Source organism: Ailuropoda melanoleuca, chromosome 20 (assembly GCF_002007445.2).
Source record: "Ailuropoda melanoleuca isolate Jingjing chromosome 20, ASM200744v2, whole genome shotgun sequence".
NCBI lineage: Eukaryota > Metazoa > Chordata > Mammalia > Carnivora > Ursidae > Ailuropoda > Ailuropoda melanoleuca.
The window spans coordinates 3,937,220-3,961,146 of NC_048237.1; the positions used below are offsets into that span (position 1 = coordinate 3,937,220).

At 44.5% G+C, this 23,927-nt stretch overlaps 1 protein-coding gene across 3 annotated transcripts in view; it reads right to left on the bottom strand.

Annotated features, from left to right (window-relative positions):
- The window catches only part of STXBP6 (syntaxin binding protein 6), a 259,189-nt gene that overhangs the window by 233,877 nt on the left and 1,385 nt on the right, over nucleotides 1-23,927 (bottom strand). The gene's annotated exons all lie outside the window — the stretch shown is intronic.

Genomic DNA, 23,927 nt, shown 5'->3' on the forward strand with positions numbered 1-23,927 from the left:
AAAAAAAATAATTATAAAAAAAAAAAAAAAAAAAAAAAAAAGAGACGTGGGCTCCATGTCATTTAAATATTCTCTCCCAGCTGATGTCCACTGATACCAAAGGTGAGGAAGTTTAGAAGAAATGGCTGAGCTGTTAAGAAACAGCCAAGCCCGTTACCTATCTGAACCCAGCCACAAGTCTCTCACCTCCCTTAATCCTGAAGCCAGTGTGGGTGACCTGAATATCTAAACCTGTGGACACCCTGTCTCTGTTTTCTCCACTGGCTCACCTCCAGTGACCCTTTCCTCCACGCCACACGAGCCACCCATGGCCCAAACATCCCGCCCTTTGACGAAAATAGCCTTGGCTTCAGTTTCCTTATTAAAATCTCCTTCACTGGGTCAACCGTTCAAAAGCGTCATTTCACATCCCTTCTTACTCAGCTGCCTTTCTAAGGCCATCATTCCCGTACCACACTCTCCATAATACCCTTGCCAAATGCTCTAAGCTTACCTTGCTCACCGTTCTGCCAAACCCCAGCCTCCGAGGACTCCCACCATAGCTGTGTCTGTGCCCACAGCTGAGCACTTGGGCAAGGGAGAAAGGGCACACAGACAGAGGGTGTCACTCTACACGAACACCAACTGCAAATGAGTCCTCTGCAATGCTGGGCGATCCCACCACATTTCTCCTACAGACCTACTCTTTCCCTCTCCTCAACTATTATTTCACTTTCAAACTGTGGCCCCTTCTAATACCCACCCCCCATTCTTAGATGACTTTACCTCCTAACAGAGAAATGGAACCCATCACTCAGCAACTTCCTGATACCAGACCAACCTTCATCTCCGCCAATCTTCAGCTTCTTCTTTCCTGTTACATCCTGTTCCCTCCTCTCATCCAAGGTCAACCACTCCACTTGGGCTTTAGATCCCAGCCCATCCCACCTTCTCAGGCTCATATACTCATTTACCTCTGTTCTCTCCTGTTTTTTCAGTCAACTTCTCCCTTTCAACCATATCCTTCCCATCTCAAGTCCTTCAACATCTCAAGTCCTACCTTTAAAGCACTCTACCCTCAACATCCCATGTCTCTGGACTAGTATCTTATTTCTTTACTTCCGTCACAGGAAAAATAAAAACTGGCCTCCTTGGGTATCTCCATTTTTCATCTCCCATTCATTTTTCAACCCATTCCCATCTGGCTTGGTTCCAGCTCTCCCTGAAAAAGCTCCAGTCTAGGTCAATAATGACCTCTGTTGCCAAATTCAAATGAGAAGTTTTTCATTCATCTTATTTGACATCTTGACAGTGTTTGGCAATGTTCATTACTCCTTCCCTGAAATATTTCTTACCTTGGCCTTCACAACCAATGCTTTCTTTCCTACTGCGGTCACTCCCTTCTCTTCACCAGCTTGCCCTCCTTTACCCATTCTTTAGGGTTTGAGCTCCCCAAAGCTTGAACCCAGGGCCCCCTTTTCTTTTCATGCTACATTAGTGATCAAAAGCCCAACTACCCATGAGGGTAAGCAAGTAAGACAATGAAGTGAAGCAAAGTTGACTTTCACTTCCTTTTCAACTCTACTTTAAAACACTGCAGAACAAGCAGGATAACTGGCAACAGACCCCAGGCTTCAGGGTAAGATGACAATTGGGAGAGGTACAGACTACAACAAAAGGGAGAGCAGATGTTCCTACCAGAACGACAATTAGCCCGAAGTCCTGCGTTCTACAGGAAATCTCCCCATCTTTAAATCCTAGCAATTGTATCAATTAAGATTCCACTTCTTTGTTCTCCCTGTTCTCAGAGCAGCTGTACCTGAAGGTAGCACAGCAGTTGTTAGACCTCCAGGCCTGTGGACCACATCCTGCCAGGTTTAAGCAGAAAACAAGAACAATTCTCTTCTTGGAGTTCCCCCATAGTCTCCAAGTTCCCTCTGGTTGGGCCAACTTGGATGACAAGGCCATTCTTGGACCAACCATGGGGCCAGGCTACTCTGGAGTGATTGGCCAGCCCTGGGTCACACACTTGGTTGGGAGTCAGGGGTGGAACTGGATCTAAAGCACAAGGTCTGAGATTGGAGGATATGAAATTTCTCAAAGGGAAATTAGGGTGCTGCCACCAAAAGAGAAAAATATATTCTAGGCAGCCAAAAAACCATAAACATGCGACAGCAACTTGTTCAAATATTTTAAAAACACTACACAGGCCAAATAAAGCAGGTTTGCTGGCTGAAGGTGGCTTGTCAACCTTCAGTTCCAATCCTCCTTTCACCATTTGTTTCCTAGGTGATCTCATCCAAGACTGAGCCTTCATTTGCCATCTCTATACCAAAAATGCCACATTTTCATCTCTGACTCATAAATTCAACTGCCTACTCACCATCTTCACTTGGATGCCTCAAACTCATCTCCAATTCAATTTGTCCAAAATGAAATTAATGATCTTCTGACCCTCCACCACTCTCCCACCCAAAACTGGAGTTCTTATTGCAGATGGCAAAGGTGGGGGGGAGTAAGGGGAGGCAAGACCAATGTGACTGAGGTATTGTTAAAAAAAAAAAAATCAGGAAGTCAAATGTAAGACTCCATTGAAATTCTTTTGTTACTTCAAATACTCAAGAAAGGCATTTGATATCTTACTTCGTCTAAATTTGCAATTTTCATTTTCCACCTCTTCCTGATTTAAAGACACTTTAGAAACACAGTTTCAAACCAAAGGGAGAAAGGTTGTCAAGGATCGTCCAAAGGCGGTTTTGCTTGCTTGTTTGTTCGCACAGCTGTAATGTTCTAGCAAACATATTATCAGATTTGATCCTTAGCAACAACCCAGGAGGTTGGTGAGGCATATTTCCATATTTCACCAAATCTAAGCAATCACTGATTGTAAGATGCAACATTATTTTATGCACCACTATATTAGAAAAATACCACAAATTAAACCAAAACCTACCATGCACAGTGAAACACATCTTGTTTTCAGACATATTAAAATGCAAGATAAACAAAAATGTACATCTTAGCATCTTTGAAAAACATTATCATAAGCCTCACTTTTCAGATAAGGAACCAGAGGCTCTGAGACTTGCTTGAAATGGTAATTAGTAAGCTGAAGAATGGACTTGCACCTGTGGGGAGCAGTTTCCTCTCCCCCGCCCCATCCCCAGTCCAGTCTCTAGGTCTGAATGATCTCTAGAGTTTCTTCTGGAGCCCCAAAAGCTCTTCTGATGCAAAGTTGGTAAAGGAAAATCAGAACTGAGTCAACTCAATACACGCTTTTAAATTGACATGGATTCTAAGACTGAGGATAATTTAGAACTTTTCTCTTGCTCCTAGACCGCCTGGGAAATACTGCTAGTGTAAATAGCAATATATGCCAGGTGTGTAAGAAAAAGATTACAACATTAATTTCACCACTAATTCAGTAGGATTGGCACAGAAACTTATGGTTGACTATAAATTTTAAGTATAATTCACAATTTTCATTTGTGAAGGGGTATTACTGGGCACCTACCTAGTCAAGCTAAACTTTCATTCCTTGTAATGAAATATGGCCATTTAATGATTTTGTTTCTTTGTTTCAAAAAATACCCATCTGGAAAAGTGCCATGTTATATCTAATTACTGCATACACTATTGCAAAGCAAATGTGAAAGCCTAAGAGTTTTAATCAGTCTGTGCAACAAGCTTTTTGCTTTGAACATCCAACATTAAAAAAATTTTTTAAAAAACCAACAACACTGAAAACAATTATTGCAAAAGCCAAGGAATGTGGTGTGTGGGATCTAGATAAGCTAGAATGGGCTGAATTGATGACCAAGTTTATTTAAGTGTAATTGTTTTTACATTTTGTATTCCCCACAGCACCTAGAACAGTGTCTTAAACCACAACCTGCCTCATAAGTACACACGATGAGATACGCAGTAAGAAAAAGGAAAGTCCCTCTGTAAAGGTTCCTTCTTCCTAGGTCTGTTCTGGCTCTGGGGAGAAACAGTCTAGGGAATTCTTGGGGGTGCCTACTGTGAGCCTATCTTTGTACGAAAGGTACATCGAATTTAATACTGCAAGTCCTCAAGGAGCTGACAGTCTAGTGAGTACAAACATAAGAGAAATACAAGTAGCAGATTACCTTCAAGTATGCTTGTAACTGAAATATACTCAAATGTTTTAATATCACGTCCAACCAGCAGTGGATGTAGAATTAGGAGAGCTGGTGCTGCTAGTTGCTAGACATGACCTTGAACGATCAGTTCTCTGATTCTGTTTCCTCAGTTACTACCTACCCATCCCTCAGGGCTCCTGCAAAACAAATGAAGGCAGGAGAAAATCTTTTGCAAATCCTAAAGCACAATACAAAGTAAGGCATTATTAGGGGTACTAGTAAAATATCCTAGTGCCCAAAATACTGCAGGGATTTCTTTTTGAGGTCCCTTAAGATGAAGACAGAGGGCTCTTTCCAAAATGCAAACCCGATCATTCATTTCCTGGTTTAAAGACGACTTATTGCCCAAGGATAGAATTCTTAACTGTTTGGCCTGGTGGATAAGGCTCTTCAAAAACTGGCTCCTCCACAGCCCCATCTCTGGTTTTACCTCCCAAAGGCCACAACGAGCGTACAATGGCTGCCTGATCACATTCTCTTCCACTCCTCTTTGCCTTTGCAATTTTGGTGAAGTTCCTGGATGTGGTTATCTTACCACACCCAGAACTCCACAGACTGCTATTTTAGTACTTTCCACATCACCATGAGGTTCTGACCTTGTGCAGGGCAAGAAAGGAGCGGGGGAGCGCAATGCTTTCTCCTTCCTCATACGAAGCCCAACCTACAGCAGCTCAGTAAATATTCCTTCAGTGACAGCAAGGGAGGCCCTCATTTGCATACCACAAAAAATGGTGCCAAGGAGAGAATCTCAAGGGAAGGTTGTCAACTGAAAAAAGGCTTAGAGGCCCTAATAAAAACCCTACAGGTCCACATCTCTTATCCAAATGCCCTAAGGCCAGATGTGTTTGGAATTCAAAATTTTTGACATTTTAGAAAGGTAAAATGTACCTTCTGCTCTCAGTGGAGCGTAGGTGAGCACTCCGGACGCAAACACAGTGATACTTCTGCAGGTGAACTTACAAATAACCATGCTAAAGGAGAGAAATGAGTAGAATATATAAACTCATTCGTTCAAGTCAGATCTCGCCACCGAAGGGGTTATGAGAGCTTTCAGAGCATTTTGTCAAAATTTTGGAATTAGAAGCGATGGTGGATCCATACCACCTGATATGTATATATAGCTCTTTCAAATCCATTTTCTTCTTTGCTCAGAAATACACTATGGCAGGACTGACCTATGTTCAGGCAACACATAAAAGTGGCCATACACCCAAACATCAACGAACAGGCTATAAAATACTCTGAGAAGGGGTTCAGAGGCACACACACACGGTCATCATCACTGACAACTACAGCAGTCTCTTAGAACAATAACAAAACAGGGGCGCCTGGGTGGCACAGCGGTTAAGCGTCTGCCCTCAGCTCAGGGCGTGATCCTGGCGTTATGGGATCGAGCCCCACATCAGGCTCCTCTGCTATGAGCCTGCTTCTTCCTCTCCCACTCCCCTTGCTTGTGTTCCCTCTCTCGCTGGCTGTCTCTATCTCTGTTGAATAAATAAATAAAATCTTTAAAAAAAAACAATAACAAAACAGAAAACAAAACAACAACTACAAAAATTGCTAAATCCAGTACTGAAGGACCAGGTAGGAAAAGGGGTAATCCACAGAGCAGGAAATGAATGTATGAATGATTTTGTAGGCAAATAAATATTGTTAGGAAGTCCTATCACTGATTTCTAAATGGCTCTCCAACTGTGAGGACAGAAATGCACACATACAAACAATGGCATTCGTAAGCCAAAATCGAGCTGTCCCAGACCAACCTGACTTGTTTCCATGTGACAACAGAAACAGCAGTGCATGCCACCTGCTCTCTAGGGCTGCAGAAAGAAATGGAATAACACCTTTTGCAAATAAATATACGGAGATGAATACATATATTCTACTAAACAACCAGACAGACCCCATGTAATGCCTCATGTGAAAAACTTCTTTTAGCACCAAATGCTGACAGGAATAAAACTTTCCCTAAGAAATAGGGAAGTGCTTTCTTTTCTAAAAAGAACTACAAAATAACAAGAGGAAGGAGAATGCGTAATACCACTTCCAGTGAATTCTAACACCTGGACACCCATTTGTTTTTACCTATAAATCTAAAAGGTTTCATTTCTGGGAGAAGAATCAGCCTCAACATTTCTAACAGACACTTCTTGAGTCTATCACACACCGAGGCCAACAGCCACCATGTACCCTACTGAGCCTTCACTTTATACAAGAAAGGATGCTGAGTACTTTGAAGGTTTCCATTGATCCTCATGTTAATAATAGATCCTATCTTACAGGGTTATCAACCCATTTTACACACAAGAAACTAGATGCTTCAGAAAAGATCCCAGAGCTTTTAAGAAGGAAGACAAACGACTACTATGTGATCTCTTGCCAATTACTTGGTTTCTACTCTGATAAAAGTGGCAGAGCTCATTCGCAATAGCTCACACTTTCCCCTACTAGACACCATTTCAGTAAGCATGCAGCAGAAATAACTGTCTTGTCTACACCTTTCCACTGTCTCTCTCTCTCGCCCCACTTCTCAAAAGTTCTCCTTGAATGTGCCCCATCCATCCATTCATCTATCCATCCCTTCCTTTTCCGGAACGTATCATATACCAGGCAATGAAGATACAAAATGTGTAAGTCACAGTCCTATTCATCATGCAAGCAGATAAGCATACCTGAGCATAAGTCACATATGGCACAGCAGCACAGATCATTTCTGGCTCAGGGTGCAAGTTCAATGGTTACAGAAGGCTTCAAAGAGGTGATAACCTTTGACTGGGTCTGAAGAATGATTGCAAAGATGCAAAACAGACCAGGAAGAGAAGGGCATCTTAAGGCCAAAAGAGTGAAGATGAAATGATGTTATGAGGGTGCTCCATGTTCTTCAGAACAGTGAAAAAGGACAATGGGGAGATGAAGCTGGGAAAGAGGGATGGGCCACAGAGAAGCAAAGGTCAACAAGCGCCAGTCCCCAAAGTCTAGCCTTTTGTGCCTGTCTTGACCACAGCACCCAGGACAGCACAACCTACCCTACAGGAAGGGGAAAAGGGAGGACATGGGGCTGCTGATTGGGCAAAGGAAGCCAAGGTGCTAATCAACTCATCAGGAGAGCCGGGCCACCTCTTCCCAACACCCCTCTCAGCATCCTTACTCTTACCATAGCCCTATGGTTTCTAAGAACTAGCCTCTTGCCCTTTTTGAGGCCAATACCTGCCAATTAATCATGACTCTAAGACCTTAGGGACAAGACACTCTTCATCCGAGGGGCAGCTCTGAGGGCAGCACAGGAGAAAAAAAACATTCGCCAAGTTGGGCAGGAGGGCAGGAGAACTGATTTTAAATAGACAGCTTTTAAAGGGAAAGAGCGAGATCACAGACCACCAGTTAGAGAGAGCTTCAGCATCCACCTAAACACCAGGGCGCAAAACAGACGGACAGAGCTGTTGGGTGCTTATCAGCGCCTCCTGGGTCTTCAAAGCAATAATCCCCGTGCTTTCTGAAATTGCTATAGCTTGTCTTGTTCATCTGATTCATGGACTCCCACAGCCTCTTCAAAAGAAAAAAACAAAATCCTGTTGCTGTAAAACTTCTTTGTTTTTAACTAAGGTGGGTTTAAAGGAACTGTTATGAGAATTTCCTGACACCCTATATGATAATTAGACACATCCTGATTTCCTACACGAACTCACCGTAAAAAAAAAAATCACGAATCCAAAAATTCACCCTTCATAAAGACCAAGATGATAGAGAAAGGACAGTATGTTTCAACACAAATGCAAGTGGAAATTTGGCAAAACCAGACATAAAATATTGGTACACTTCAAGATTATTTTTTCATACAAATAATATGGCCCAATTCTTTATAGAGCTATACATTTTTATATTGATTTCAGAATGAGACAAAATCACTGCTTGGTTCTCCCCTTGTACTGAACAAATTAAAGTTTTAGTTACCACAAGGAAACAACTTCTAAGAAAATAATGATCATAAACTGAAAGTTAGATTTGAAAATGAAGAATTGTAGAAATATTTTAAAGTTCTAGAGAATCACAATGAGCTGAGGAATCCAAAGACTAGAATTAAGAGTCCTGGGTTTCCTCCTCTTACACTGTTGGTGGGAATGCAAACTGGTGCAGCCACTCTGGAAAACAGTATGGAGGTTCCGCAAAAAGTTAAAAACAGAGCTACCCTATGACCCAGCAATTGTACTACTAGGGATTTACCCCAAAGATACAAATGTAGTGATGTGAAGGGGCAACTGCACCCCAATGTATACAGGAGCAAGGTCCACAATAGCCAAACTATAGAAAGAGCCCAGATGGCCATCAACAGATGAACAAATAAAGCAGATGTGGTATATACACACACACACACACACACAATGAAATACTACTCAGCCATCAAAAAATGAAATCTTGCTGTTTGCAACAATGTGGATGGTACTAGAGGGTATTTCGCTAAGCGAAATAAGTCAGTCAGAGAAAGACAGACATCATATGATTTCACTCATATGCGGAATTTAAGGAAAAAACCAGATAAACATAGGGGAAGGGAAGAAAAAAAACCCACAAAAACAGAGAGGTAGACAAACCATAAGAGACTCTTAATCATAGGAAACAAACTGAGGGTTGCTGGAGAAGGGATGGGTGGAGGGATGGGGTAACTGGGTGATGGGCACTAAGGAGGGCACTTGATGGAATGAGCACTGGGTGTTATATGCAACTGATGAATCATTAAAGTCTACCTCTGAAAGTAATAATATGCTATATGTTAATTAAATTGAATTTAAAATAACAACAACAAAAAAAAGAGTCCTCGGTTTCCTACTCATTCATGGTAGGATGGTACAGCCTCAGTTTCCTTGTAAAATGGAATACACACAGAGATGAGAGCATGGAAGACAATGGGTTAATTAGTCATCTGAGACCTTTTCCTGATTTAAAAAAGCTCAATGAATTTTGTAAAATACACAGAATAGATCCTTTCTAGATAGAGAATTCCATTTCAACTAGAAGATAAAAGCTTCAGAATCAAAGAAAATAAAAATGGAAGACAATGAAAGTGCTTCAGTCATTTGAGCACAAAAGTAAACTTCCATTTTTCTGCAAATGTTGGCTTATAAAATAAAAATGACTAAGTGGTACAAAATATTTTTGAAAGATGCCTATATGGATCTCCCAGTTTTTTGGTTAGTTCTGTATGTCCTAATGCACAGGACAAAGACAATTTGGCATGTGCCATTATTTCCCATCCTTACCAGTTATTTTAAGAGAGTAACATGTTTATCCATAGCACATGTAGGACAACAGGCCAGCACAGTAGAGTAGAAATACCGCCAGGTTATTCTTGGACCCTAAAATGAGCCTAAGATATGCCCTGCTTCCAAATAAAGGATGAGAAGGATGATGGTATCACTGAAATCCACGACAAAGTGGAGAGTAGAAAATACAGAATAAATACAGTGGTAAAGACAGAAAGAAAGAAACTAGTGTTCTAGAATGTCTGGCGTGACAGAGAAATGACAGAGATAAGAAACCTAAAGAGGCTTGAAATATAAAACCTGTAAGATAATAGAGACAAATAAGAGGAAAATAGACCAACTGCTGGCCAATCACTTTGAACTAGATCGCCAACATAGTGGAAGCATTCTATTCTGTGTGGGGAAAGCACTGTGGGAGCTTTGCTCCCAAGGTCAAGCACCACTCCAGAATTTCCTCTCTCAAGCATTCAAGAAGGTTGGTGGTGAGAACCATCATCTTACACACACATACACTGAGGATGGAGATTAAGAATCATGTATCCACAGCACGCTCTCCAAACTGGGCCTGTGGCTTGCTTTTAGCATCCTAGAACCTAAGATCTAAAACAATCTCAATAAAAAAGAAACTATGTCTATCCTTCACTCATCCCTCCCTCAGTCTTCAGACCAGTCAACAGAGTCACAGCAACCAAAACTCACCCATCAGCTCACCATTTTACAGAAGGATTGGGTGAAAAAAAAACACACACCCATTTACCTGAGCAAGAGAAGCCAGCCAAAGAGATACCCCATCGGCAAGAGTCAACAGTCATCCCACTGGCCAGCGCACTCTAAGCAACAGCACCCACTAGTGGTGGGGAGGAATACAAGGGGAAAGGAAGCACACGTTGTTGACTGAATCCTTCAATTAACGTAAAACCCTAGGCATTTCACACATTATTACACCAGGTGCACACCAGGGTCCCTTCCACTGCAGGGACTTCACACATCCGGTCACCTCTGTAATGCCATCTTTTGCCCCTTTAACCCTGACTCATCCTTCAGGTCGCAGCTCAGCAGCACTTCCTAAGGAAAGCCACCCTGATTTCCTTGACGGGGCCAAGTCCCCTCGAACACATACCTCTCCAGTAGAACCCTCAGGACAGCTGTCATTTAACATTTCACGCAATTATTTTTGAACACAGTTTCTTCTTTTAAAAATTGTTATAAAAGCCGAAACCGTGTCTGGGTTTTATAGGTACTTTTGGCTGAATGAAATGACAGAGATACGATCAATACGTAGCAAAATGGAAAAGGTGCCCCGAAAAAGATGCAAACGATTCTTGCAGGATTTAAACCAGAACTCTCGCCTTTTACAAGCCGTCCTTCCTGGGGATTTCTCAAGGTCTCTTCCTCCCAACATTGTGCCGTGACATGGCGTCCTTGTGAGAAATGGAAGGGGAACTATCATCTTCTCCCAAGTCCAGAGATGAAGGAAGCAGGGGAAGAAGTAGGGCCCCCATATACGAGGAGAGTGGCCCTGTCTATGTTTGCCTTCAATAAAGGCAGGCAAGGTGGTAACACCCCCAAACCCACTGAAACAGTTGATCGGGGTGAAACTGCTCCTAAGAACCCCTGGCAAATCCATCATCTCTGTGGAAGCCTTTCCGGGACGTAGGTCAGCCACCTTACACGGACTGAGTATCATTGCCTCTCCTTGTGATGGTAATGGAAGTCTCTGCTCTTTCTCAACAATCCATTTCTTCTTGAAAATCTGCTGCAATTAATTTCCCCATCCCCCATCTAAACTAAGCGTATTTAAATGCAGGAGCTGCCACATTGATAACCTCTTATTAAGAAATGTCTGCTCGTCCCTCTTCGGATACCCAACGTCTCAGGAGCAGCCCTAGGTTCTGCCCAGCCCCTCCGGTTGCTCACTGCCTCAGGACAACACAGCCTGGGTCAAGAGCCTGACCCAGAGTCTCAGTGGTGGTCTGTAGACCCCAAACCAAGGAACTGTGGCTCTGGTTTCTGTAAAATGGGGTGAATGACAGCACTTCCCAGAGTTGGAAGACTCCACGGAACATCTTTTCGAAGATCTAACTGGCTTTATTTAATGGTTCATGAATTGGGCAGCACCCCATCTTGCAAGAAGGGAGGCACTCCACCCCAAAACATTCCTAGCACAGTGCCTGACGTACTACATGTGTGATGATTAACTATTAGTATGATTAATATATTAAGGAAGCCTCAGGTATTCACCGAAATGAGCTCCTTACTCCCAAACCAAGACGCTTATTACAAAAAAAAAAAAAAATCTCTGTAGAAAAATTCTCAGGGTAGAAAAACTCTAGACATTTGAACTGGTAAGATAACACAGTGACCTACAGGGAGACAGTGTTTGCTGTAACACTGCCAGAGACGACAGTGGACCCATGACCCACATCCTAGTTACACATCCAGGAACTAGTCATTAGTTACACCCAGTCAAAAAATAAGGGTGTGAGTGGTTCTTCCCCCCCCATCACAACGTATATCTTGTGTTTACTCACTGTACTGTAAAGCTCAGAATACAAAGCACTATTTATAAGCTGCTTTCTTTTGGCAGGAGGTGAATAAGTTCAGACATCCACCAGCCAAGTCCAAATCTGAGCTGTACCAACTACACATGTACATAGGATAACGTAATCTGCTAAGAAAACAGGGAAGGCCGCCCCAGCAGTTAGGTCTTCACAGTCACTGGGGACAACCACTCCTTGGTAACACCTGGCTCTTCACACCTGCCCTGAAATCCTCTACAGGAATTAAATGTGGAAGAGAAAATGAATATTTTACCAGGAAAGGTTTTCGTTAAAATAGCCTCACATTTTTCCCCTTCAGGCACCTCATTTTATCCAGGGAAAATTGTGTGAATATAAATAAAATAAATTTCTAATCTGCATAGGAAATGATTTGGTTTTCTGGTTACCCATCACCCTGGGCTTTGTCCTGAAAACCAAGGCTGTGCAGGATATAGGTGCTAAGTACAAAGAAAGCCACTGAAAGAAGAAACCATTCTACTGTGCCATTGCAAGAGAAGTCCAGAGGCTTCTTTGCCACTGCTTTGAGCCAGAAGAATTGGTTGTAGTTTCTGCTTTCTATGTACTCAGGTTTTTTTTTAAAGATGTATTTATTTATTTGAGAGAGAGAGAGCACGCGAGCATGTGAGCATGCAAGTGGGGGGAGGGGCAGAGGAAGAGAAGCTTAAGCAGACTCCGTGCTGAGCGCAGAGCCCGACGTGGGGCTCGATCTCACGACCCTGAGATCACGACCTGAGCCGAAATGAAGAGCCGGTTGCTCAACAGACCGCACCACCCAGGTGCCCCTCTATGTACTGGGCTTTTAGACAACATTTCCCAACCTTGGTGGAGGAAGGCCAGCTTGCTGAGGTCCATGAGCCGGAAAGAGTGAGAATAAGCCTCTGGGATGGTCAAGTGTATTCCACGGCTCTCCTAGGACCCTCACATCTCAGGGGAAGCTGGATGCCTCAGGATCTATCAGAAAGCAGTCTGCCCAGTCTTTTCAGGGATCATTTCCGAAAGTCTGTACCATATGCCAAAGGCATTAGCCCACTCGATGATTTCAGATAGAATTTACGCATGACTTTAAGATTAGGGATGAATGTCTATTAAAGAGCTCAGCAGTATTCTGCCTCCTTTGGTCAGATTTTATGTAAGTACGCATATCGAAAAAAATGATATTCTATGCAGAATATAGTTTCCAACAGTGACAGTATTCATCAACGCGTCTTGTCTAAAGAGTGTTTCCTGGGCGGCTGCTTGCCAGCCAGGAAGAAGAACAGACAGAGCAAGGCCTACAGGCCAGACCAGTCCGGCCAGGACGCTGAAAGGCCTGAAGCCGCTCCCATGAATAGCAGGGCCTCAGGCATTGTGTTTGGGAAGGACAAGTGCCCTGAAGCCTGACCGACTTCTGTTCCCTGGGGCAGTTCCTGGGGGTCTATAACAGGACAGGGGGGAAGCAGAGCTTCTCCATCAGCACACGTTTTTCTGGCTGCAACATTCTGAAGTTCCTTTAACACTTTGTCCGAAGGAAGGTAGGGTGGGGAAAAGCAAAGCTAGTGGCCCTCGGGCAAGACAGAGCTAGGTTTGACTCCTCTCTCTTTCTAAATCTCTGACTTTCCATCTCTAACGTGGGCACACTCCAGAGCTGTAAGCAGCTCCTAGGTTACTGTAAGGATGAGAGAAGATCCTGGGAGCAAGGCACTTAGAACGGCGCCTTCTCCTCTCTGCTAAATCTCCCCTCTTCACCCCCGCAGGGAAGTTCCTCCCTTACAGGTAAGCCTCAAAAATAAGGTTTTGTTTTTAAGTCAGCCAGGAAGCACCCTCCTGATTCACTGCATTGGGTTCTGGGAGGTCTTCTGCTCTTTCCCAAAATCAAATACAGGCTCAAGGGGCATTTTTGAAACAAACTAAAAATATACAAAACAATGTACTCAAAGCAATTCCAAAAATGTTTTCAGCAACACTTTTGGAGGGGGGTGTACAATCATCCAGAGGGACTGCCATAAAAGGCAAATTCACTTATGGGTTAAGTACTTTGAAGCTTTCAGGTGACCTCACAACATTACAGTTGCCATGAGTCATAACTTTTCAGCAAATTCCCCAATAAGGGTTTTATGCCTCTTCTTATCCTCATCCCACCTCATCCAGCTGTGACTCCCACTGGGGCCTCTCCGGAGTCCTCACCCGTGGGGACTGTCCAGAAATTACGTTTGAGAAAACAATCAGACACCACCAACAGGTGACCCCCATTATTATAGGTTTCAAGGACTTCTCATAGATGTTTCCACGGAACTCGCATTTTGTTTTAAAAAGTAAAACAAACTACACAATTGAAAACTAGGCAAGAGACCTCAACAGACACTTCATGAAGGAGGATATCCAAATGCCAGCCTACACGTGCAAAGACACTAAGCTTCGCGTGGTGATAAGGGAAATCCGAACTGAAACCATTAGAAGAGACCTCTACACAAACATCTGAATGACTTCTCTAAGTCTTGGCAAGAACATGGAAAAAGGGAACTCTCGTTTGCACCAGACGCGGCTATAAATTTGAGTGACATACTGGAAAACCGCTTGGCTATATCTGCTAAGGCTAAATGTACTCACGTCACAGGACCCAGCAAGAATACCCACACGTGCATACCAGCAATGCCTACCTATGTGCTCACGGCAGCTCTAGAAGAGCCCCCAACCGGAAACAGCTCAAATGTCCATAATTAAGAATTGTGGTATATTGATAAGGCAAAATACCATCCAGCTTCTGCTCCATGAGCAATAGGGATGAATCTCGCAATACTGAGAGAAAGAGATCAGACACGAAAGAACACAAAGGATGACCATATTCATACAAAACCCAGAAACCGGCAAAAGGGATCCCTAGCGTTAGAAGTCAGGACAGTTGCTGCAATCGAGGAGAAGGTAAGGAGCCGGCCCAAGGAAAGATTCCGGGCTGCCGGAGGCTCGCTCTCTCTTCTGCCGTGTTACGACTAAATGGATGTGTTCATGGAGTGGAAATTCCCTACACCGGACCCGTGTGTCCTGTGCTTGTTTCTGTGCGTATGTTAAGTCTCAAAAAGCAAACCCTTCTAACTGCCTCCTCCTGTGCAAAGCCAAGCAGGGCAAATCGGTCCAAGCACCCCTTAGTATTAAGCACTCGTGCCTGGTGTGAACGCAAGAGGCTCCGGGTCCCGCGCCCCACCGGGGCCTGCTGCCAGCCCCGACCCCGGTGAGCCCGTGACTCGGGGGGAGTCTGACTCCCGAGGCCTCACTGCTCTCATCTAGAGAAACCAGCTGGGTAACGAGAAGTCTCCGATAGCATCCAGCGAGGGCACTCTCTAGACCATAACCCGGCCGGACGTTATCACATACCACAGCGGACGCCGTGGAGATGCAGGAGAACCCGGGGAGAGTTACGAAGATTNAAGGTTGGGGGGGGGGCGGGGGGGGGGGGGGGGGGTCCTTTCAAGGGTTTTAGGGGCCAGTGGTGTACGTTCTTTATTTCTGAACTTTCCTTTCAATGCCAACATGAGTTATTATACTTTCCGTTTGCACAGCTGTATCACGAGCTACTCTGTAAAAAGCTCTCCATCACAAACAGTGCTTTTCAGCTCACATTTGGAAATGATACACACCCTTCCACTGTGAAGTAAGGGTAAGTACCCCACAGTACCTGCCTCTGAGCGTGGGTCCTGCCGACAAAAAGAATCAGTATTTGTGAAGTGCCGAGAGCTGTGTACTATGTTAGCACATAATCATCTCTGGGGAAATGTTAAATACTAAAAATGAGATACTGTCAGAAAAACTAATAGATTACACAGTGGAGGGGGTCCCGGAAGAAAGCAGCTGCCCAGCTCAGTCTATTTGCATTGATTCTCCCCTACCTGTCAGACATGCTAGGCCTCGGGGATACAAAAATGAAGATCCCAGCCTTGGGAGGAGTTTACAGCCCAGTGGGGCTGGAGAGGAGGGCTGTTCCAAAACCAGGTGCCTGGGTTCAGGGCTCCCTGTCCCATTTTAAGAAACCAGCTACTGGGTAGATCAGTGACTGCAGGGTTGGCAATGTGGATGAATTTGGAAATATGTCCATTTTATGAGCATTGAGCACCAAAATTCTACATTCAGAGTAAGGTCATTCTTTTGTTTGTTTTTGTTTTTGATTATTGTTATAGTTGCATAAGGATTTAATCTGAAGAGGCCTTACTTCAGGAGCACCCAGCTTTATACACCTCACCCCTGCTCAGGAGCAGGACAGCTTCCTTACTGAGACTTAATGATAGGGTAGATTAAATTCCTCAAGAATAATATTAACTTCTCAACCACAAGATACTGCTGGCTTTCACCTGCCACTGCGGGAGGCGACATTTTCCCCGGCCGTCTGAAAACAAAGAGCTGGGTGAGGCAGACCGTCTCTGACCAAGCGTCCTTACCCACAGTGGTCATAAGAGGCAACGAGATTAGAGCACACACACTCGCCTCAGAAACCAGATCTTTCCCACTTCGAGGGACACTCCGCCTCTACCTTCTGGAAGGACAGTAAGTGCCAATGAGGCCTCATGTGTTGGGCTTCAACCTGAATATCTTATCTTCGATTATTTGATGTTGGTGCAACATCGGGTTAAATGCCCAGCCGTAGCACTGTTAACAGAGTGAACAATCTCGTTCTCTTCAACATCAGGCACGAAAGGTCCGCACGTGCCACCTCACAACACAGTCAAACAAGAGGGTGAAACGGGGCCTCACAGGGCGAAATGACCATCCTCAGGAAAGCAATGGCTTTCAGGCTGTGAAGGCTTGCAAACTAGCTTGATGTGTGCCGCTTGGGGTTTTGTTAAAACCTTAGCAACTATTCGTGTCTATTTTTTCCCAGCACAAAGTGAAAAGGATCCGTCCACTGAGTTGAAATGTAAACACGATCTCTTATTTCCTCTCACTTCAAATGATGATAAAGGAGATAGAAACAAAAGTTAACAAACCCCGACTCACCTTGTGTAAACCCACGCAGATGCCGTGACCTCAGCCAGCCCTGGGGAGTGATGGGGCGTCTTTTATGGAGATGCAACTCTTAGAGCTCAGAAAGCCCTCACAGGCGCTCTTCATGCCAGTCCTATGAGCCAGGCCAGCAGGGCCTACTGGCATCCCCCATAACACCAAGGAAATGGAGACCCGGGGAGGGCAAGTAACTCAGGCTCCAGGTTGGAAAATTACAGCCAGTGGCGAGACTTAGTTCCCTCTTCTTCCTGTCGCTTGTTCCCCATGAACCTAGTTCAATCCAACCTTCCCAGAGTTAATAGACTCATGGAAGGCAAATTAACAAAACGCCCCGATTTTCTCGAGTCAACAATGAAGCAAGTATTTTCACCCTCATCCCCAGAAACTTTCACCCATGCTGCTCACGAAGGGCAACGGTTTGTGTTTTAGCTCCCTTTACCTCCTCTCGTCTGGGAAAGAGATAAAGGTCACTAAGTGAGGCGGGAAGGCCGCTAGGCAGGGTGGGCAGAGACCACCATACTAAGCAATGGGCAAAAAGGAACCAACACCGGGGCACCTGGGTGGCTCAGTCGGTTACGTGTCTGCCTTCAGCTCAGGTCATGATCTCAGGGTCCTGGGATCGAGCCCCGCATAGGGCTCCTTTCTCAGCAGACAGCCTGCTTCTCTCTCTCCCTCTGCCCCTCCCCCTACTTGTGCTCTCTCACTCTCACATAAACACAATCTTTAAAAAAGAGAAGAAATCAACTCCATCAAAGCCGAGCAAAGACCCAACACCTAAAAGTTATCCGGCCGCAGCCGAGACTAGCACAGTGACTTTACCAAAGCTATGATAATTTGAGAACCAGTAAGAGAATTAATCCTGAGGACCAGAATTCATACTTCGCCCTGTACACCCTCTCCCTACCCCAAGCCCATCCACACTCATCAAAAACCTCTGTGAAGCCCTTGACTTTCTTCCACATATTCTTTCCCTTAGTCCTAACCGTGGAATTCTTAGCCCTTGAGGGAAGGAGAAGGCAAACAGGCAGCATTCCAGGCCCATCAGGTTAGGCACTTGTCCGTGAGCTAGGGCTTACTCCGGTGTTACAGATAAGAAAGCTGTAGCTCAGATGGGACTTAACCTTGCCCAAGTTCAGCTACTCAGCTCTGTTTTAGTCCAAAGCCATCTGCTCCACACCACATTTGGCTTCTCCTTGGAGAGAACCATGGACCAGCAGCGACCACGTCAGGGGGAGCTTGTTATGACTGCAGCATCGCAGGTCCCAACGCAGGCCTACCGAATCAGACTCAGCACTTTAACAAGATCCCCGGGTGTTTCTGCCTGTGAGTTTGAGAAGCCAGCTACGTCACAGTGCTGAAGAGAGAGGAAACATCTCTACCTGGGGGACGGCAGCCTCAGCTCCAGGGGTGTTAAAAACTCCTGTAGTATCATAATACACGGATGCTTGTGTAAATGTCCAGTAGCACCTAAACTCTGCTAAACACAGAGATTTTTTTTTAAGGGCAGTCTTGACCGAGCTCCACAAACAAACTGGAAAATGACACTAAGACGTCTACCACAGTCAAATCTTTTTTTTTTTTTAAGATTTATTTATTTATTTGACAGAGAGACAGCCAGCAAGAGAGGGAACACAAGCAGCGGGAGTGGGAGAGGAAGAAGCAGGCTCATAGCAGAGGAGCCTGATGTGGGGCTCGATCCCAGAACACCAGGATCACGCCCTGAGCCGAAGGCAGACGCTTAAGGACTGTGCTACCCAGGCGCCCCTACCACAGTCAAATCTTAAGGGAGGAGCTAAACATAAGCTGCCATGTCAGCAGAGCCTATTGCCCTTTAGTGGCACAGCCATGAAGCCTACACATAGAATTCGTCTCCGGAGGGAAGTCCAGAAACATACTCCAATCTGAAGATCCTAACGCGTGTGCCACAAGACCTATCCCACTGACTCCGGAGCCACTGGGAACAAAACACTTTTTATACAGGGGAAGGACTTTTGGATCAAAGAGTAACAGGAAAACCCTAGAAGACCCAAAGACAAGGAAGGACAAAGGAATCATCTAGATATTTTTTTCCCCAAAAAGAAAATCTGGCCTGAAACGAATATGCTATTCTTAGATCACTCTGACCACTTTTTTCTTTACTATTTTCCTTTCACTCCAGCCAGTGGCCGTCTTGCTATTTTTTTTATTGTGACAGAATTCATACCACATAAAATTCACCTTTTTAGAGCGTCCAATTCAATAGTTTGTTTGCAAAGTTATGTAATCATCACCACTCTCTAATTCCAGAACATTTCTCATCATCCCAAAAAGAAACCTGTACCCATCAATAATCACTCCCCAACCCCCCGCTCTCCCCAGCCCCTAGCAACCACTATTGTACCCTCTGTCACTGTGGATTTGCCGATTCTGGACATTTCACATAAATGGAATCATACAGCATGTGGCCCTTTGTGTCTGGCTTCTTTCACATAGCATGTTTTCAAGGTTCATCCACGAAGCACAAATCAAACTTCGTTCCTTTGTATGGCTGAACCGTATTCCATTGTATGGATACCCCACACTTTATCCATTCATCAGCTGGTAGGCACTGGGTTGTTTCACTTTTTGGCTGTTATGCGTAATGCTGTTGTGAACATTTGTGCCCAGGTGTTTGTGTGAACATGTTTTCCGTTCCCTTGGGTATATGCCCAGGAGTGAAACTGGCCCTCAGGTTCCTCTATGTTTAACATTTAGAGGAATGGCCTGTTTTCCAGAGCGAATGCCCTATTCTCTATTCCCACCACCAATGGAACGTAGGGGGGTTCCCAGTTCTCCCCATCCTCACCAACAGTTGTTCTTCTATGTCTTTTTGATCCCAGCCATCATGATGGGTGTGAGGTGATACGTGGTTTTGATCTAATTCCCTAATGACTAACAGTGTCAAGCATCTTTTCATTTGCTTATTGCCAACTGTATACGTTCTTTGAAGAAATGTCTCTTTAAAGCCTTTGCCCATCTTAAAATCGGGTTGCCTTTTAATCGTTGAAGGGTAAGACTTCTTTCTTCACGCTATTTTTTGAAACTCCAGTCACACCCCCTCTTCCTGGAAAGCTCTTCTCCCAAATACCTATGACTCTTCAGCAGGACTTCCCTCGGTCCTTGGACCCACTGTCCTCTAAGGGCCTGGAAACATTTTGATTCGCTTTGGGTCCTAGTGCCCTTCCTTGTTTTTAGCCTGAGTGTTGCCCCCCCTTTCTCCACAGGTGCTCTTCTGTGGTCACCAGAACTCTCGGCGACTTCAGTGAATTCTCAGAATCAAGAAAGAACCACCGGTTCTTTGGCCACCGCCACAGTCTCACCCTGTGCGAGGCGTGATCCTTGTCCTGTGTGCTCTGAAAATTACTTACATGCAGGCACAAGTACAAGGCTTCATATTCCTGCTCCATTATGCCACCAACCTAAAACGCCCCTTCTCTTCTCTACAAAAGTACAACCACCCATCATTTACATTTTCACAGTTCCTCCCTGCCATGGAGATTTCCTTAGCCACCACAGCTTAAAATGGTTTCTCTCCACCCTGAAATAAAAGAGTACGTAATCACCTACACACTCCATCCATCAACCGATATTCATAGTGAATGGATGACCCTGTATCATAGGGATCCATTAGGTGAAACCGGCCCCGCCCATTGTTGATGTTAATTATCATATTAGAATTGTTGGGATGGGCTAATTTGGTAATGGAATATTAGAAGACTCACGCATCACCTCAAAAATGCTGCATTCTGGGGAACGTTTAATTGAATAAATACAACCAGGATTTTGTTGTTGAGACCGTTGGCTGGAGTACTTCTCAGAGACTTAGATGCGATGACGTGCATGTGGAGAATCTCTAAGAGGGAAAAATAACAGGCAGCGCTTCCAAATTGATCTGCCCTTTTCAAGAGCACACCTATTAACAGCCACCCCAATAGGATTCTTCTGATGTACTCGGGAAACTGCTGGGCTAATTCAATTGCTGCTTAATTCTATCAGCTGGACAGCACCGAGTAGAAACCATATTTTCTACTGGCGTAAGGAACCAAATTTGCTTTGTTTTAGAATATTGCCAATCGGAAGTCACTCTATTTCCATGTCGGTTTATAGAAAAAGAAAGAAATATACATTAAAAGCGTTCGTAATTTTGAAGACCCCTCCAGATTTCTGAAATTGGAAAATGATAAAATGTGGGGGGAAAATGTATTTTAGAATCGAGCTAGTACCACGCAGCACGAGTTTCAGTTTAAGCACGCTCTAGGAAGGTGGTGGAGAACAGTGCTCCAGGAGTGAGCGGTGACTCTATGACCCAGAACGGTCCAAGTACCAAAAAGAAATAAGGTATCATAACGACGGTCTCACAACAGACTTACCCAAGGGAGTGAAGATGCCAAGTGGTCATGTGCTAAGAAAAGCCAACGACAGAGATAAAGAAAGAAGCCTCCCCCACACTGGGGGAAAAAAAAATTGTAGAAGTGAAAAGTAGGGGTAACACCCAAAATATAAACATCAAGTTATGGGAAAGAATTTTAAAATAGAAATGTTCCCTACTCATGTTAAGTAGGAGAAACCATTTAAATTAGCTAGTGAATCTGAAGAATTACAACCGGAAGGTGTTTCTTCACTGTGTGCTGATTACCATCAGGAAGACAGGCATGGGCCTTGCAGTTTTATCTACTAAAACACTAAATGGTACACTTGAGTTTTTGAATAGGTTTCTGATTTTACTGATAGGTCTCTCCAGTGCTAATCATCTTAAAACTAAAACAAAGCACAAATGGAAAGCAAAGATAAAGCATGTGGTCAGCCGGGATTCCATTTGGCAAAGCAACACAAGACCTTCATTAAAGTGCTGACCTCCTCTTACGCCCAGTCATTTGGGTGCTACTTAAACCTTATTCTTTCTTTAGGATGTCATCTCAGGAGCCCTCCCAACTCAAGCAGGCTCCCTCCCAAGGCCTCTCTGATACAGAGCGGCTTGAGTTCAAGGCCACAACTAGTCCTGGTGGGGTCTCAGCCCAGCAGCCTAGCTTGGGGGACAAGGAGAAGAGCTTAAGATTGGGTTGTGCCCAAATAATGCCTCATTATCAGCGAAATGATACAGGGAGGCCGATACTGCATGGCGGCCCCTGAAAGTCAGCCTTCCTCCTCTTCATAGTGAGAGAGGATCTCAGTCACGGCGGACACCACCAGTCAACAGGGGAAGGGAAGGCCTTTGCCAGGTCTGACCACCACAGAACATCTGTCACAGAGTAAACTTTTTTACCTCCCCTCCCCCGCCTCCAGGTCTGGGTAAGCTGTCCACTCAGAGAAGGCACCACATTGCCATGTTTGTTTTTTGTTTTTAACTTTTCAACACTTGCTTATAGCTATTCAACCTGTTCTCCAGTCTTAAGGTTCAAGCTGCCATAACTTTGTGTACCCCCTCTTCACAAATATCTGAGATTCCCCAAAGAAAGGAAGAGGGTAGTTGTTGGATTTATCAATATCAGAGTCACCAATCTCAGTCTACTCAGGAGTCACCTAGAAACCAGGGACCGAGTATTTTACAGTGTGAAAAGAAGGGGGAAGCCTATCTTTTGTGCGTGTATAAAATTCATTCATTTGAAGAGCAATCAGAATTATTAAAACTGGACAATGGTAAGCGACACGGGTATTGGAAATACAAAATGTTTTAGGTAAGTCCCGAAAACACCCTAGCTCTGTATGTGAGGTAGTGAAACAATTGCACTTCAGACCCAACCTCACCTCTCTCTCACACACACACCCCTCCCTGCCGTACGTCAGGGATTCTATTGGCATGGTCCTTGGACTACAGCACTGGCGTCATCTGGAACTAGTTAGAGATGCAAATTCTTGGGCGCCCTTCCCTCCACTCTAGACCTAAAGAATCAGGACTCTGGCAGGGCAGCCCAGCAATCTTTGTTTTAACGAGCCCTCCAGGTGACTCTGACGCTCGTGCTTGAGAACCCCTGCGCTAGGATTAGGGAAGATGCAGCACCTGGGAGGCTCTGGAGCCCGATTAAACCCTTATTAGCTGAGTGAGAGGAAATCCCATCCGTTCTTGTCTCTGGTGACTGTCGGATCTTCATCTCAGGCTGATGAAGGGTTGAGTCCTTAGTTCAAGGTCACTGTTGGAGGCCAAGTCAGAGCTCCAGCCCAGGGTCCGCTGACTCATCAACCTTAGTTGTCTTCACAGGGGTCTAGCGGACATGCCAATTCTGGGGCCCAGGACTCTGAACATTGATAAGGCAACCCTAGAGACGACCTAATGTACACCATGCTTCTTCCCTCGGATAAATATGGAGGACTCAATCCTCAACCCTTAATATCAAGAGAGGTGGATTTTAGGAAAAGAAAAAAAAAAAGATACACAGCTATTTCTGAAGACCTGAGCAACTAAGCCTCTTGGTGAGGCGTAGGTAAAAGACTTAGGTGTCTTGTTATAGTTAAAAGAATTCATTAATTCAGAAAAACTAAGTAAAAAGCACAGTCACAGTTAAGACCTGAATGGTGCTTTCAAGTGTTCGTAGAACTTTCATTTCTATTATCTCATCCAAGTCTCATAACAATCCTGCAATGAAAGGAGATAAGGCCCCTAATATCCCTATTTGATAGAAGAGGAAACCGAAGTTCAGAGTGGCTACTTGTCTATCAGCACAGTCATCAGCTGTCAAGGTAAAACTTGACCTCAGGTCTGACTCTAGAACATGTGTACCCAAGCCATGTGATTCCCACAGCTGGAACTCAGCCCCAAAGCAGATTAACCCCAAGGAAAAAGCAAAAGAATAACATGCAGCAGAAGCTGTGAGCCCCTAAAGCATGGCACTCGAGCAGTATGTGGGTGCCCCTTTAAGAACTTAACACACAAACCCAACAGCCAAGGTGTTCAGCCAAAAAAGAAAAAAAAAGGAGAGAGAGAGAGAGAGAGGCATATTTCTAGCCTGCATAATCATTTCTGGACCAATTCCCACTAGCAGCCT